Here is a 12,034-nt window from a genome sequence, read left to right as displayed (position 1 = left end):
ATTTCCCACTTGATTTGTGACTTCACCTTTGTTGAATACTACCAGCAATTGCATATATTTCTGGATTCTCTATTCTTTCTTATTGACCTGCCTGGCTACTCATATGCCAACATCACACTGTGTTGATTATAGAGACCTTAGGATATGCTTATATATCTAATTGGGCCAGCAATCCCCTTGCCTCACTGTTGCTCTTCTTTTTCAAGGAATGTAGGTCTTTGAACACCAAATTCAATTCCTTCAGTAAGATGTCACAAAAAACAGAAGGTTTAGACTCTTTTAAATAGGAAAATAAGAAAGTAAACCTGTGAAGGAATTTGATGGCAAAAATGGGTCAAGAATAATTTTGTTTTTGGTATTTGTTTTAATTAAAAGACTAAGAAGAACCAAGCCTACTGAGTCCACTTAGCTTTTTTTGTCTTCTATAGATCCCCTTAGAGAAGTGATGTATTATCCTGATTTAGCAATCAAAATTTCCATCGTGTAGATCCCTTGATTAGGTCTGATTGTGTTTGAAAACACTAGAAGAATTAAGATTTATTAGTGATAACACCCTTCTGACACCTGGCAGTAAAGCCCTGGATATCTGTGTAAGATCCAAAGCATGGTGATGTGGTTGCTATGTTGGAATATATTGGAGAGTGTGTGTATCTGTGTGTGTGTGTGTGTGTGTGTGTGTGTACACATTCTTCACCACTATTCACTAGAATACAGTGAGGTTTAACGTTCATGTTGTCAGTCTCAAAAATTCAAAGATATTTCTTAACATGGTAATCTGAGGGGAGAAAACAATAATTACAATGTGTGGAGATCCTAACTTCTGGCAGTTGTAGCTGCAAAGAATTTTACTAAGGAACTATTTGAGCAAAATGTTGGGTTTTCAGGTTGAGCATTTTTGTCATAAGTGATCCTGTTTTTAAAAGCTTGATTGTGGGTGGCGGGTGGTTGTTGGGCTCAGTCAGAGGATGGCTGCGGCCACGGTGGGTGGATCTCTGGGCCAGTCCCCTGGCCCTGCTGTCTGGGCTGCATCGCAGCCACTGCGGAGGTCAGGGGACTCGCGGCGCCGCCAGGCTGTGCTCTTCTTCCTCAACAACATCTCCCTGGATGGGCTTCCCTCGAGTTTCTGGAAGACACGGTGGGATGTGCCTCCCTTCAAAGAACCAAACATACATCTGGATCCCCAAGACACAAAGGCCCGAAGAAGACTCACTTCATCAATAATATGAGGCAGTACAACTCCAGGAACAGCAGGATCATGCTCATCTGAGCCAAGCAGTCCATGTGTGCAGCCTTCTCTGTCTTGCCCTGTGGAGAAGGCCTGTGCGTCAGTGACCTGAGGGTGGATAGCCAAAAGCAGAGGCATCCATCCGGCGACGTTTCCATATCTTCTGAGATGGTCTTCCAGTTGGAAGACGTTGAGCTGGGGGCGGATGGAAAGGTTGTGTCTTACCAAGATCCTGTACCCCACCAACACCCTGGTCACTCTCAAGCTGGCCCACTGACTCAGCCACGACTCAGAGTGCCCTGTGCTCTGCTGAGGTCCAGATGCAAACCTGTCCTGCCCAGGGTGGCGCTAGCTGGCTCAGAACTAGGGGCTAATGCAGGGGATTCCCTGTAGTACAATCCCAACCTCCTGGCTGACCCTCAGTGACCTTGCAGCAAGCACAAGTACGTCCTCATCTTCGCATCCTACATGACCACAGTGATAGAGTATGTGAAGCTCTCCCACCTCAAGAAGGACATGAAGGAGACCTTCTGGGAGAAGTTCCCGCACATCAAGCTGATGCTGAGCAAGATTAGGAGTTGAAAATGAGAGAGGCAGAACTTGTCCCAGGAGTGTGTTTTGGAGCCTGTGACAGTGCCAATGGCCTATGTGTACTTTGAGAAGCTGGTCCTGCAGGGCAAACACAACAAGCAGAACTGCAAGCTGCTGAAGAAAAAGCAGAGGAAGGAGCAAGGTAAAAGCCCACCAGACCAAACAAATGAAGAGGAAATAGGCAGTCTACCTGAAAAAGAATGATAGAAAAGATGATCCAAAATAATCTTGGATATAGAATGGAGAAAATACAAGAAATGTTTAAAAAGGACCTAGAAGAACTAAAGAGCAAACAAACAATGATGAACAACACAATAAATGAAATTAAAAATTCTCTAGAAGGAATAAATAGCAGAATAACTGAGGCAGAAGAACGGGTAAGTGACCTGGAAGATAAATAGTGGAAATAATTAACACAGAGCAGAATAAAGAAAAAAGAATGAAAATAGTTGAGGACAGTCTCAGAGACCTCTGGGACAACATTAAATGCACCAACATTCGAATTATAGGGGTCCCAGAAGAAGAAGAGAAAAAGAAAGGGATGGAGAAAATATTTGAAGAGATTATAGTTGAAAACTTCCCTAATATGAGAAAGGAAATATTTAATCAACTCCATGAAGCACAGAGTCCCATACAAGATAAATCCAAGGAGAAACATGCCAAGACACATATTAATCAAACTATCAAAAATTAAATACAAAGAAAAAATATTAAAAGCTGCAAGGGAAAAACAACAAATAACATACAAGGGAATCCCCATAAGGTTAACAGCTGATCTTTCAGCAGAAACTCTGCAAGCCAGAAGGGAGTGGCAGGACATATTTAAAGTGATGAAGGGGAAAAACCTAAAACCAAGATTACTCTACCCAGCAAGGATCTCATTCAGATTTGACGGAGAAATTGAAACTTTACAGACAAGCAAAAGCTAAGACGATTCAGCACCACCAAACCAGCTTTACATCAAGTGCTAAAGGAACTTCTCTAAGTAGGAAAAACACAAGAGAAGGAAAAGACCTACAAAAACAAACCCAAAACAATTAAGAAAATGGTAAAAGGAACATACATATCGATAACTACCTTAAATGTAAATGGATTAAATGCTCCAACCAAAAGACATAGACTGGTTAAATGGATACAAAAATGAGACCTGTATATATGCTGTCTACAAGAGACCCACTTCAGACCTAGGTACATATACAGACTGAAAGTGATGGGATAGAAAAATATATTCCATGCAAATGGAAATCAGAAGAAAGCTGGAGTAGCAATTCTCATATCAGACAAAATAGATTTTAAAATAAAGACTATTATAAGAGACAGAGAAGGACACTACATAATGATCAAGGGATCAATCTAAGAAGAAGATATAACAATTGTAAATATTTATGCACTCAACATAGGAGCACCTCAATACATAACACAAATGTTAACACCTATAAAAGGGGAAATTCACAGTAACACAATCATAGTAGAGGACTTTAAACCCCATTCACACCAATAGATAGATCATCCAAAATGAAAACAAACAAGGAAACACAAGCCTTAAATGCTACATTAAACAAGATGGACTTAATTGTTATTTATAGGACATTCCATCTCAAAACAACAGAATACACTTTCTTCTCAAGTGCTCATGGAACATTCTCCAGGATAGATCATATCTTGGGTCACAAATCAAGCCTGAAGAAATTTAAGAAAATTGAAATTGTATCAAGTATCTTTTCCGAGAACAGTGCTATGAGACTAGATAACAATTGGAGGAAAAAATCTGTAAAAAATACAAACACATGGAGGCTAAACAATACACTACTTAATAACGAAGTGATCACTGAAGAAATCAAAGAGAAAATAAAAAAATACCTAGAAACAAATGACAATGAAAACACGATGACCCAAAACCTATTGGATGCAGCAAAAGCAGTTCTAAAAGGGAAGTTTATAGCAATACGATCCTACCTCAAGAAACAAGAAACCTCTCAAAAAAACAACCTAACCTTACATCTAAAGCAATTAGAGAAAGAAGAACAAAAAAAAAACCCCAAAGTTAGCAGAAGGTAAGAAATCATAAAGATCAGATCAGAAATAAATGAAAAAGAAATGAAGGAAACAAAAGCAAAGATCAATAAGACTAATAGCTGGTTCTTTGAGAAGATAAACAAAATTGGTAAACCACTAGCCAGACTCATTAAGAAAAAAAGGGAGAAGATGCAAATCAAGAGAATTAGAAATTGAAAAGGAGAAGTAAAAGCTGATACTGCAGAAATACAAAGGATCATGAGAGATTACTAGAAGAAACTCTATGCCAATAAAATGGACAACCTGGAAGAAATGGACAAATTCTTAGAAAAGCACAACCTTCTGAGATTGAACAAGGTACAAATAGAAAATATATACAGACCAATCACAAGCACTGAAATTGAAACTGTGATTAAAAATCTTCCAACAAACAAAAGCCCAGGACCAGATGGGTCACAGGTGAATTCTATCAAATATTTAGAGAAGAGTTAACACTTATCCTTCTCAAACTCTTCCAAAATATAGCAGAGGGAGGAACACTCCAAAACTCATTCTACGAGGCCACCATCACCCTGATACCAAAACTAGACAAAGATGTCACAAAGAAAGAAAACTACAGGCCAATATCACTGATGAACATAGATGCAAAAATCCTCAACAAGATACTAACAAACAGAATCCAACAGCACATTAAAAGGTTCATACACCATGATAGTGGGGTTTATCCCAGGAATGCAAGGATTCTTTAATATATGCAAATCAATCAATGTGATAAACCATATTAACACACTGAAGGATAAAAACCATATGATCATCTCAATAGATGCAGAAAAAGCTTTCAATAAAATTCAATACCTATTTACGATAAAAACTCTCCAGAAAGTAGGCATAGAGGGAACTTACCTCAACATAATAAAGGCCATATATGACAAACCCACAGCCAACATTGTTCTCAATGGTGAAAGACTGAAACCATTTCCTCTAAGATCAGGTAGAAGACAAGGTTGTCCATTCTCACCATTGTTATTCAACATAGTTTTGGAAGTTTTAGCCACATCAACCAGAGAAGAAAAAGAAATAAAAGGAATCCAACTCAGAAAAGAAGAAGTAAATCTGTCACTGTTTGCAGATGACATGATACTATACATAGAGAATCCTAAAGATGCTCCCAGAAAACTACTAGAGCTAATCAATGAATTTGGTAAAGTAGCAGGATACAAAATTGATGCATAGAAATCTCTTGCATTCCTATACACTAAAGATAAGAAATCTGGAATAGAAATTAAAGAACCACTCCCATTTACCATTGCAAAAAAAAGAATAAAATACCTAGGAATAAACCTACCTAAGGAGACAAAAGACGTTTATGAAGAAAACTATAAGACACTGTTGAAAGTAATTAAAGATGATACAAACAGATGGAGAGATATACCATGTTCTTGGTTTGGAAGAATCAACATTGTGAAAATGACTATACTACACAAAGCAATCTACAGATTCAATGCAATCCCTATCAAGCTACCACTGGCATTTTTCACAGAACTAGAACAAAAAATTTCACAATTTGTATGGAAACACAAAAGACCCTGAATAACCAAAGCAATCTTGAGAAAGAAAAACGGAGCTGGAAGAATCAGGCTTCCGGACTTCAGACACTACAAACCTACAGTAATCAAGACAGTATGGTACTGGCACAAAAACAGAAATATAGATCAATGGATAGAAAGCCCAGAAATAAACCCACGCACATATGGTAAACTTAACTTTGATAAAGGAGGCAAGAATATACAATCGAGAAAAGGCAGCCTCTTCAATAAGTGGTGCTGGGAAATGTAAAAGCATGAAATTAGAACACTCCCTAACACCATACACAGAAATAAACTCAAAATGAATTAAAGACCTACATGTAAGACCAGACACTATAAAACTCTTAGAGGAAAACATAGGCAGAACATTCTATGACATAAATCACAGCAAGATCCTTTTTGACCCACCTCCTAGAGAAGTGGAAATAAAAACAAAAATAAACAAATGAGACCTAAGGAAACTTAAATGCTTTTGCATAGCAAAGGAAACCATAAAGAAGACCAAAAGACAACCTTCAGAATGGGAGAAAATATTTGCAAATGAAGCAACTGACAAAGGATTAATCTCCAAAATACACAAGCAGCCCTTGCAGCTCCATATCAAAAAAAACAACCCAATCCAAAAATGGGCAGAAGACCTAAATTGACATTTCTCCAAGGAAGATATACAGATTGCCAACAAACACATGAAAGGATGCTCAACATCACTAATCATTAGAGAAATGCAAATCAAAACTACAATGAGGTATCACCTCACACCAGTCAGAAGAGGCATCACCAGAAAATCTATAAACAATAAATGGAGGAGAGGGTGAAGAGTAAAGGGAGCCCTCTTGCACTGTTGGTGGGAATGTAGATTGATACAGCCACTATGGAGAAGAGTATGAAGGTTCCTCAGAAAACTAAAAATAGAACTACCATACAACCCAGCAATCCCCTACTGGGCATATACCCTGAGAAAACCATAATTCAAAAAGAGTCATGTAACACAATGTTCATTGCAGCACTATTTACAATAACCAGGACATGGAAGCAACCTAAGTGTCCATTGACAGATGAATGGATAAAGAAGATGTGGCACATATATACAATGGAATATTACTCAGTCATAAAAAGAAACGAAATTGCATTTTTTGTGGTAAGGTGGATGGACCTAGAGTCTGTCATACAGAGTGAAGTGAGTCAGAAAGAGAAAAACAAATACCATACACTAACACATATATCTGGAATCTAAAAAAAAAAAAAAAAAAAAAAAAAAGGTTCTGAAGAACCTAGGGGCAGGACAGGAATAAAGATGCAGATGTAGAAAATGAATGGGCTTGAGGACACGAGGAGGGGGAAGGGTAAGCTGGGACGAAGTGAGAGAGTGGCATGGACATATATACACTACCAAGCGTAAAATAGATAGCTAGTGGGAAGCAGCCGCATAGCACAGGGAGTTCAGCTCGGTCCTTTGTGATCACCTAGAGGGGTGGGATAGGGAGGGTGGGAGGGAGGGAGACACAAGAGGAAAGAGATATGGGAATATATGTATATGTATAACTGATTCACTTTGTTGTAAAGCAGAAACTAACACACCATTGTAAAGCAATTATACTACAATAAAGATGTAAAAAATAAAAGCTTGATTATACTTGAGTACAGTATCTGTCTGATATCTGAATTATTTTTGTGATGAGTGAGAGGAAGCATCCTTGCAGGTTAAAAAAACAATAACTAAAACAGTTGATGAGAAAAAAACTAACACATCTCCTGTTATTTTGGAATCGAATATTGAAGCAGAGAAGTGGTCTCATAATTTTGGCATTTCACCACTTTATGATACTAAAAACTGATTATTAAGTACACTTATCACATGCCAAGCACTGCATAGGTCATTATGGATATATGTCAAAGTAAGTTAGGGAGACAGAGACAGGTAATGAACAAGACTATAGAGAGGTGATGCTGTGGAAATGCAGTATAGGCAGACACTAACTGTGCTTGGTGATATAGGGAGGACACCAAAGTAGATACGAATGTCCAACTTGAAACTTCTGAAGCATTTACTTTTGAAATTTCTTACATTTAAGGGGCCTCACTAATTTTAATCATCTGGTGCTGTTCTAGTATGACTTTTATTTTTTTTTAATCGTGAGATTATTTCCTCTTTTCTCAAAATGATGATCAGGTCTCTTTTTTAAGCCAATTATTGTAACACCAACAGGTCAGATGTTTTTTTCAAAAAGGAATTCATCTACCCCTACCCGATCTGCTCCCTTCCCTCTATTTCCTGTTTCAGTTAACAGAGTCACCATTTATGATGTAGTCTAAACAGACACCTCAGATTGAACCCATAGCTAATACTCCTCCAACTCCTATATTCAAAAGTCTTGAAGTCTTGATAATTCTCTGTGAAATATTTGTTGAGTATGTCCCCTGCTTTCAACTCCAATAACAACTGTTTTTGTATTTCTTCTGTATTCTTGCAATCCATTGAACTGGTCACCCTAATATTGTTGCTGCCATAAATACCTGTCAAAATTGAGTTAGTATAAAATCATTCCGCAGCATGAACCCTTTTACACAAGTTCCAGTAATGTCCTTCCAAACCTGGCCAACCTCCAGCCACTTAACGATACCTCATGATGGCATCCACCCATCTCATCACCATTCTAATCTTAGCATTATGTTCTCCTTACCCTGAATGACTTTGCTGTTCACTAAATATACTGTGTATCTTCAGGTCATCATGACTTTTAAACATTCTCTTCTATGCTTGAAATGCCACTTCCTTACATTTCTGCCTCTTAAATTTCTCCTCTTATTTGAGGTCACACTGAAAGACTGACATCTTTGAAGAGAAGGGCATGCATACGTATTTAAATACATATATATATAATTTTTTTCCCTTTCACTTTGCACTTAGCCCAGTGTTTAGTGCATAGTAAGGACTCAATAAAAATTGTAAAACAAATATTAACCCAGGTGGCTACAGGGAAACATATTGATCTGAAGGGGTACATTACTCATGGTCCCAGTGGGAAACAGAGATGCACTTAGATGAAATTCTGATGAGTAGTTAGAGAAGGGACTATTTACAAAGTATGGTTAAGCAAACCAATGAAGGATGTTCAGGCTCTAGCTACCAGCAAAAGAAGCTAATGCCACTCCTAGGCCTGAAGGGATGAGGGGAGAAAATAGACTTGTTAACAGAGTCCAGTGAAAGCTGGAGGTGTGAAGGGACTTCCAGGGTAGCTGCAGAGACATCTGACCACTGCCAGAATTATGGCCCCAAAGCAAGTGGTAGTGAGGGAGATATTCCTGACCTGTCTTCTCTCATGCTCAGATTTCCTGGTGATGCCTCCTATTGGCTAAGTCCAACCAGAAGCCAGAGAACAGGAGAGCACAGATGATAGTCTGTGTGGGACAGTCCATCGCGACACAAAACTGAACTTGGAAGGGCAGAGAACAGAATGGGCAGTACAATCAGAGAATAAACAGAATTAGAAACGTTCTCAAACCTTAATATTAAATGATGGATGCCGACCAGTCTCTGGAGCACGATGCTTATGACACAGCCTCCAGTAACTAAGTTGCCTGGGAACACATACCTTAATTAAATATTTTCCTTATCCACACCCTGTAACAGCAACAGCAAAGATGACAATAGTGACAGTAACAATTACCATTTACTACGTGCCAGATGCTGTGCTAAACACTTCACTCATTTTGTCATTTATGCCTCATAAGAGTCCCCATTTTGCGAATGCGAAATAGTCACAGAGGTCAAGTAATTTGCCAGAGGTGCAACTAGTTTGTAGAGGAGCCGAAGTTTGAAACCAGCTTAATGACTCCAAAGTCTTTTAATTCCTAAACTGTATCAGTGCAGGGAGACTAATATTCTGTTCAATAGGAAGCCATAGCATCTTCCAGTAGAATTGTGCAAGGTGAAATTCTCCCCTGAGGCATCTGGCAGGAAATTGTGACTAGTGTCTGTGCAAAGGAGACCTAGGGCGGAGGCTGCTATTTTTGACGTAAGTGCAAAGATAGATTATTTTACTTTCAATGAGAAAAAGAAAGATAAAAATGCTAATCAAATCTACTGAGCATCAGTTACCTGGGAGGGTTTTAATTAGAAAATCTCAGTGAAAGTGCCTAATGAAACCGTAGTACTATAATTGAATATAGAGACATGTTGGTAATTAAATGATAATGTAGAATAAATCCTTCACCTAATAGGTTTAATTCTGTTTTTACATTGTGCATTAATGGAGGGTCCCCCTGCCCAATATATTAGCGCCTAGCAGAGATAGGATACTTTATCTATTTATCCACTAAAAAACTTGATTTGGTACCATAGAAAAGTGCCATTCCTTTCCTTTGCCTTCCTCATGAACTAGAGCTATTTAGGTGTGTTTTGTCTTGTCAATTAGGGCAATCTAAGCAAAAGAGACAAATGTTCTCTTCTTACTTCTTCAGCTCATGTAGTTTGAATACATGTTTTGTATTCATAGAGGAATACATGTATTCATAGAGGGAACTGGACCTCACAGAGTCAGGACTGGTCCATCCCGGTCTCTGCTTCCTCCAGGTCCCTTTGGAGGAGAGAAGTTGAGAGGCTGGAGAGAAGCCTGGCATGCTGGGTCATCTTTGCAGGACTCAGGGCGGCTGTGTGACAACCAAAACACCAAAACGGGAGCCCTAACTCACTGAGCAGGGCTCTATACCACGCCCACATTTCTGCCTTGCTTTGGTCTGAGCAGCCTGGATACCCAAGGTCTCAGGTTAAAATTTTTTTGATAATAAACTTCTGAGTCCTTGGCACTTCCAATTCTTGAAGGAGCTGGAAGAAACTGTTAAACTTACTGCTTAATTATTTCTCCAGGAAGTAAAAGGCATGCATCATCACTTAGGATGACTGCCAGCCAGCCCAACAGATGTTTTGCCAGTTTCTGAATTTTTCAGGGGGACATGTTTAGATTTATGCTATTCATTTGCAGTCTAGTTGATGCTTTTCCACTTAGATTCTTATCAGATTGTTATTAGACAGCATGTTCACTTCCATGTTTTATTAAAAAACTGCTGATAGAGTGATAATTCTTAGCTATATTGGCGCCTAAGTTGTTAAAGAAGTTAGAATTATTAATTTAAAAAGCATAATTTTTGGTTTTTTAAAGCAATTTAAAGGAAAAATACTTTTGTATAAAGGATATTATTTTGCTTTTTGTTCTCAGTGTAATGCCCCATAAATTATTTTCGTGTGGAAAGCTCTGGCAAACTTTATTACAACTGACACATTTTCAAGGAGAAGATGAATAATTCAAACATTCTGGAATGGCAAAAGCACCATTTCTTGCTCTCTGTCTGTCAAATCATTTTCATTTAATAGACTTTTATATTCTTTTTTCCATTTTTTTGGTATGATAAGGATACCTTGTCTTAAGTCTCCTTAGGTGATATCACGTGATTTTCTGATTGAAACCCTTTCCTTTTACACTTAATTTCTTTGGAAGCAGGAATAAGGCACGCAGATTCATTACCATCACTTAGCATCCTTCCTTGATCCTGTTGGTGTGTACAATCCAATCTCTCCACCTTTCTCCCTCTTAGAAAATGTGTGCTTCCTTTAGCATTTTTTCCCTTAATTATTTTATAGTCTATTAGCGTTTGAGCCTCAAACAGTTATGAAGAAAACCATTTCAAGGTTTAAGTCATTTCTTTTTTTTTTTTTTAAGAATCAATTTTATTTATTTATTTATTTTTGGCTGCGTTGGGTCTTTGTTGCTGCGTGCGGGCTTTCCCTAGTTGTGGTGAGCAGGGGCTACTCTTCTTTGCTGTGTGTGGGCTTCTCTCATTGCGGTGGCTTCTCTTGTTGTGGAGCACGGGCTCTAGGCGCGCGGGTTTCAGTAGTTGTGGCTCACGGGCTCAGTAGTTGTGGCTCACGGGCTCTAGAGCGCAGGCTCAGTAGTTGTAGTGCACGAGCTTCGTTGCTCGGCGACATGTGGGAGCTTCCTAGACCAGGGCTCAAACCCGTGTCCCCTGCGTTGGCAGGCGGATTCTCAACCACTGCGCCACCAGGGAAGCCCTGAAATCATTTTTATTTAACCTAAAATTTAGACGAATTATGAAATTTTCAACATGGGCTCCTGCATACAATAGACTGTTTCAAACCCATTGTTATTTCAGCCACGCTGGTGGTCACATTTGGAAGCAGTGAAGGAGAGAGTTATCACTATGACAGACAGAGCAATTAGAAAAACCAACCACACTGTAGGTTACATCCTGGAGGAAGAAGCTCTAAAACATGGAGCATTTCACTAAGGCCATATCCTGCTCCATGATGATATCCATAATATCCTAAAGCTGCTTTTAAAGGGAAAATAAATCACTTTTTTCTTAAAGTGAAAATAAATCATTTAAAAGATTCTTCCTCTTTTAGGATAACAGAATTTGGGATATTTGGAAAAAATTCTAGAAGTTTTGTGTCAGTAGTTGAATAACTAATTCCTTCATTCCCTATCAGGGTGTTTTGGTTCTGTAAAGACCATGAAGATGAAAAAGCTAAATTTCATAGTTTCTTCTCCAAAGGTAGGCAGTTCACTTTTAAAAGCAGTTTTTAAAATATTGCTAATGC

The 12,034-nt window shown here is 38.5% G+C and overlaps 1 pseudogene across 1 annotated transcript; it reads left to right on the top strand.

Moving 5' to 3' along the window:
- Window positions 1-965: 965 nt before the first annotated feature.
- On the top strand, window positions 966-11,654 carry LOC309973964 (CDK5 and ABL1 enzyme substrate 2-like; annotated as a pseudogene). Its single transcript has 2 exons — window positions 966-1,958; window positions 11,587-11,654. The product of its transcript is annotated as a CDK5 and ABL1 enzyme substrate 2-like (transcript).
- Window positions 11,655-12,034: the final 380 nt, after the last annotated feature.

Source organism: Leucopleurus acutus (genome assembly GCF_964270905.1).
Source record: "Leucopleurus acutus genome assembly, chromosome: 17".
Taxonomy (NCBI): Eukaryota; Metazoa; Chordata; class Mammalia; order Artiodactyla; family Delphinidae; genus Leucopleurus; species Leucopleurus acutus.
This window is presented reverse-complemented; position numbering and strand designations above follow the sequence as displayed.